The sequence below is a fragment of the Microtus pennsylvanicus genome, chromosome 7 (assembly GCF_037038515.1).
Source record: "Microtus pennsylvanicus isolate mMicPen1 chromosome 7, mMicPen1.hap1, whole genome shotgun sequence".
NCBI classification, from domain to species: domain Eukaryota; kingdom Metazoa; phylum Chordata; class Mammalia; order Rodentia; family Cricetidae; genus Microtus; species Microtus pennsylvanicus.
The window spans coordinates 74,608,454-74,614,453 of NC_134585.1; the positions used below are offsets into that span (position 1 = coordinate 74,608,454).

At 50.0% G+C, this 6,000-nt stretch overlaps 1 protein-coding gene across 1 annotated transcript in view; it reads right to left on the reverse strand.

The window, feature by feature from the left end:
- Lpar3 (lysophosphatidic acid receptor 3) overlaps positions 1 to 5,211 on the reverse strand; it is a 63,420-nt gene extending 58,209 nt beyond the window's left edge. Inside the window, exon 1 of the mRNA XM_075981139.1 lies at positions 5,040 to 5,211. The gene's annotated coding sequence lies outside the window, so the exon portion shown is untranslated. The remainder of the gene's footprint in view (positions 1 to 5,039) is intronic.
- Between the last annotated feature and the right edge of the window lie 789 nt (positions 5,212 to 6,000).

Here is a 6,000-nt window from a genome sequence, read left to right on the forward strand (position 1 = left end):
TTTAATCCCAGCACTCGGGAGGCAGAGGCAGGCGGATCTCTGGGAGTTTGAGGCCAGTCTGGTCTACAAGAGCTAGTTCCAGGACAGGCTCCAAAGCTACAGAGAAACCCTGTCTCGAAAAACCAAAAAAAAAAAAAAAAAAAAAAACGGCGATTTAAGGTGGGGCAGCCTGGCAGATACTAGAACAACAAGGTGATCAAGGTTTCTAGCCCAGAGACAGGATGGGATGTCTGCATGCACCCTTGCTGTGAGAAACTGAGAATGGAGTTTTATTCTGCAATATTTTGGCTGGAAGTCAAGACTTGAGTTTCAAAAGGAGGACAAGGGATTGCCTTAAAGTTTCATTCATAAAACGTGATCAATGCTTCTACTAAGACTGCATATTTTTCCTTGAGAAGTTTTTGGGCAAATCTGCATGCTTATTCAGGGCTGTTTGACCTCTGACCCAGCCCTGCCACTGGCCAAGCCATCCCTTTATAACCGTGCAAGTCAGCACATTGCTGAGTCAAAGCCAAGACTGGAAGACCCTCCCTCCCCCTCAGCCTAGTGTCCCAGGAACAACACAAACACACGATGAGCAATAGGGGACCTGATTAGCAATCTTAGGAGGGATGAGGCTGATGGCTGTCCTGGTGGGAAACACAGCCTGTCACATCTGATGAAAGGAGCCCGGGGTTTATGAGAATAAGATGACATCAGGGGTCATGGGAAGAAGTGGAGTTGAAAGCTCAAAGCAAACAGGACAAGTTAAGGGGTAAGGGTTACACAGCTAAACCAGGAGGGGATGGGGGAATAAGGGCATCGAGGCCTGGAGGACCAAGATGAGGAGGTGGCTACAACCCAGGACCTTGGGACCTTTCGCTCAGGTGCAGCTACTCTTTTGGCTTCTGCTTAGGGGGTGAGTAACGGAGGTCTTTCTCACTGAAAGACGCAAACTGCCAAGGGGTCATGTTATCATGCTGCCACTTTGCAGAGTGAGCCTTAAAAACTCAGGTCATAGGACACCATAGTGCAGGGCGGATGGTGTAGGGTCCAGGGCCATGTCTAGCATGACAGCTGCTGTCCCTGCTCTCTTCCTGGCTTTAAGAGGGTAGTTAGCTCTCGGGTTTTATGCACCAAGAACTGAGGTGAGAGACGAGTTTTAACTTGAAAGCTTGGAACTTTGCTCTGTGCCTTGCATGCTGTTCAGTAATCTTGGTTCAGAGATTAACTTCCTATTCCTCAAAGAGCAGCTTCTTAAGCCCTGCTTACAATTTCCTCCCTGGAGTCTAGTACAACCTCAAATAACAGGAGAGAGGGCGATGATGTCCACTTGGTCCTCAAGATACCCACGTGGAAATCCTGACACTCCTGTAACCAGTGATGAGTGAATCTGCGCGGGATGGTGCACATCTGGATGCCCAGGATGTCCACATCTGGATGCCCTGCCTTTTCAGCTCCTACTGTTAGAACACCACCCCCCCCCCAGCCCCAAGTACAATGCTCATAATAGAACTTCACGGGACCTATTGCTAACCCATGCAGGTAGGTGGGAAAGGAATTACATCCCCACCATATAAATTATCAAGCTAAATAAACATGGCAAGGAACATATGCAGGGCTGCAGATCCCAGAGATGGGGCTGTGGTAAGAACCTGAACTCTCATACTCGGAATGCCTCTAGCCCATTACTTACAAAGCACAAACTCTAGACCCGTGGTTCTCAAGCCTCCCTGTGACCCCTTAATACAGTTCAGTTCTCATGTTGCGGTGACCCCAACCATAAGATTATTTTCATTGCTACTTCATAATCATAATTTTGACACTTTTATAAACCATAATGTAAATATCTATATTTTCTGGTGGTCTTAGGCAACCCTTGTGAAGGGGTCATTCGACCCCTAGGTTGAGAACCACTGCTTTAAGCGATTATGGAGACAATCCCCTGTCTTCACCACCTCCTCTCACACCCATGACAGAACCAAACATTTTCACCTACACACAAAATCCAGGATGAGGATGACTCATCTTCAGGACCAGAGAGGAAAAGGACCACAAATCATGAGGACCAGAGAGGAGAAGGCCCACACATCTTCAGGACCAGAGAGGAGAAGGCCCACACAGCATCAGGACCAGAGAGGAGAAGGCCCACACATCTTCAGGACCAGAGAGGAGAAGGCCCACACAGCATCAGGACCAGAGAGGAGAAGGCCCACACAGCATCAGGACCAGAGAAGAGAAGGCCCGCACAGCATCAGGACCAGAGAGGAGAAGGCCCACACAGCATCAGGACCAGAGAATAGAAGGCCCACACAGCATCAGGACCAGAGAAGAGAAGGCCCGCACAGCATCAGGACCAGAGAGGAGAAGGCCCACACAGCATCAGGACCAGAGAGGAGAAGGCCCACACAGCATCAGGACCAGAGAGGAGAAGGATCCCTGCCTGTAAAGATTGCTAGACAGATAGCGGCAAGGCCTGTTGTGGATGTGACAAGTTACCCACAGGTACTGGTTTTGGGGGTTGCTGTGCGGAGGCCTAGCTTGAGGAAGAATGTGTCTGAGGGAGGGCCCTTGAGGTTAATAGGCATGTTTCCTGTTCCCTCTCTGTGTCCTGATTCTGGCAGATGTGAACAAGCAGCCCCTGCTCCAGATCTTACCACCATATCCAGCTGTGCCTTCAAATCCTGAAACAATGTAACTCTTTCCTCCTTTAAGTAGCTTTGTGTCAAGACTTGGTCACAGCAGTTAAAACAGAAACAAGCCCAAGGTCCATGTCCAGGAATGGGGTAGCAGGAGAGTAGTGTGCCCTAAGTCACCTGGGGTTGGAATCTCTGTACACTCTCCCTGGGACAATGGACCGCTGTGGCCAGGTTTACATGAATGTCAAGACTTATGTTTAGCAGAGGAAGGCCAAGCACCACTTTGGTACTTCCTGTATTCCAGGGACCCTCCTGTCTTCTCTTTTAATCTTGGGAGTTGAATGTAATCTTCAGTTTTACAGATGAGCAAATTAAGGCCCAGGGAAGTAAGACAATGTGCCCACGGTCACAAAGCCGGCTAGAACAAAGGCTGGGCTGACTGGGAAGTCTGGTCCTCCCTTTATGCCACATTAATAATGCCCTGAGCCTGGCCTGGGCATTTAGTAGCTTACAATCAGTCTTAACCACTTTGTTGGGTATAATCACAAGCCAGAAAGCATTTGAACTAATGGCTAAGGAGAGTGGCCAATGGGTCATTTGAGTTAAGAGCAATCCATACTTGAGTTATAGTGATTTCCCTTTGCCCCAGCCCAAAGAAATAAGAGACTGGCTTAAGTTAAGTCATAGTAGGCTGCTAATCCTCAGGAGGAAGCTGGGAAGCTTAGGGAAGAAGGAGCCCACCCTTAGGCGTGAATACTCAACTTTCAGAGAATTAGCTTTATTTGCTACCTGGCTCTTGTACTATGTGTGCATACCTCTGTGCTGTGTGTTTTAAGAGAGACAGAGAGAGAGAGAGAGAGAGAGAGAGAGAGAGAGAGAGAGAGAGAGAGAACACTGTAGCATCTCAAGTTCAGATGAAGTTACATTAAAAAAATCATTTCATATTTTAATGTTTTCATTCATGAGAACATGTACAAATCGGTTCTATTAAACAACTTATAAAACAGCCAGACCCAAATAGACCTGACCTGATATAAAGACTTGCAATTGTTGAATGCATTTGGTAAAAATTTAGAAGAGTATTATTTGTCGCCAGATCAAAGAAAGCATCAAGGTTTGGAATGCCAAAGAAGAAAAAAAGAAATATCAATAGGAAAAAGTTTTCCTAAACAATCTGCTTCACTGATTATATGGTAGCACGCAGGACTGTCCCCATGGTCACAGGGTCTGCCTGCATAAGACCCACCTAACTGGCCGCATTTGCTGGCTGGATGTATTAGAAAGGCCCCGTTTGCTTAAGCAAGCAGTGTTAACTGAGCCAAGCCTGATCCGACTGCATCATTCCTGGTGGTGGGGGGGGGGGGCAGGGAGAGGAGCTCTAGTCCCTGGTTCCCTCGCTCACTGAAACCATCCCACTGGTTCGAACCCAAACCTCTGTGAGCAGGATCGACAACTATTGGTAGAGAGTAATCCCAAGAACTCTGTTTAGCAGTTCAGGTGCTCTACATTAAGGGGAGGCTGGGAGGTACCTAACGTTCACCTGCTTGCAAAGACAAGTTTGGCTAGGGCCGACATTTACTTTATTCTCAGTCTTAGAAACTGCATTCTCAGTCTTAGAAACTGCAAGGAGGAAGCCTGAAAAGTTGAGTCTTTGACTGCTGATGTGACATTCGGAGACTAAGATTTAGGCAGGGCAAAACCGATTCAGTGACAGGAGCAAATTATGAGGGGGGAATTTTGGAAAAAATCATTCCATTTACAAACTGACCTCTAAGCGCTTTGGAGGGCCGATTCCACGACTATGTTAATAAGACTCAACTGTTTGGAATATTCACTCAGTCCTCAAATCACAAGCCTGAGAACATTCTAAGCGATTTCTGATAGCAACTTGCGCAGAGAAGGCAATGAAGAAACTGCTACAAAAACAAAGCACTTTTGTCCCCCGTGGTGAGGGGGATCCCAGAGTCCTTAGGCTCATCCCTCACAACTGATCAGAGCTGGTCAGAGCAACTATTTTCCAAACCTTCAGAAGATACCCCTCGGCTTTTACCAACAGTCAGAGCACCACACCAATGAAAATGCAAGGTGGAAATGTCACCTCCCAGGACTCCCGGGGAGAACTCGTTTCCCATCACCAGACTCTACGGAGTTTGGAAAGAAGCGCCCCTGCACAGCGCAGCGTGATGGAGCTGGGAGTCCCTGCACCCTGCCCACCAGCCCAGCAGCCACGACCGATGCAACCGGGCTTTTGCATCAGCATTGATTTTTGCTCTTGGTGGGCAAGGGCAAGGGCAAGGGCAAGGTACGCCACACATAGGGGAGGAAAGTTCCGTCCCGGGAGTTTGGAGAGGACAAGAGACCAGAGAAGCTCGAAAAAGTCCCTGCCGGGAACTCCCATCCCTCTCCGCTCACCGCACTCACCGCTCTCGATCGCCCGCGCCGCCGAGCCCGGGAGCCGAGTGTTCGGCGGCTGCCGCATGCCCTCTGGGGACCTCGGAGCGACGGGGCGACCGGGCTCCGGCCAGTCAGCGGCGGAGGACGCAGGGCAGGCGGAGACGAGCGCCTGCTCTCCAGCGTCCGCAGCGACGCTCCTGGAGTCCCGGGCAACTTTGCCAGTCCAGGGGGTGGAGGTGGCGGGGCGGCCCGGTCCCGCCCGACTCGGTGCCTCTGCAAGTTCCCACGGGAGAGCGCCCCCGCCGGCCAGGCTCGGATCTGCGCCGCAGAGAGCTCGGGCGGCCCCGGGAGGCATCTGCAGAAGTTGGCTAGGGACCTAGCGCCCATGGGCGCGGCCCGCTTGGAGAAGCCATCTAAGGCTTCCTAAAGGGCCAGTAGCAACTAGGAGCCCTCCAAAGAGAGCCTTACCTCAGAGCGATCCCCGGAACTGAAACACTCTCTCATCTCTGAGTAAAGATACCTACCTGTTTGAGGTGGCTGCTGGGAAGCATAACACAAGGCCACCACCCGTGGGAGGCAGGCTCTCTGCCAGGATCAGACCTGATACCCTAAAGCCTGAACCCCAAAGTCACCCTAGAGTTCAGTCAATGCCAGAGGCGAAGAACATTTGCCTTTGTGTTACAACAGGAAACAATGCCTATCTGAGCTTCTCGTGGGAGTCTTTATGGCCTCCTGCAGTGAATAGCACTGGATAAGCTGTTTCAAAACTGACCCACCTTTGGCAAAGACTTTGCAAAGGAAAGCAGAGTCTAAAGGCTTAGCTCTCTCTGCGCTGGAAAACAAAGTCTGGGTCACAGCTTGCTAGAAGTTGGATCTTCCTGGTAACCTTTCAAGAAAATACTGAGTAGTCCTTCCTACTCAGCCTCAGATGCTCGGGAAATGTCTAGAGTGTGGTGGGTTCGGGTTTTGCCATTGCTTCAGTCACGCA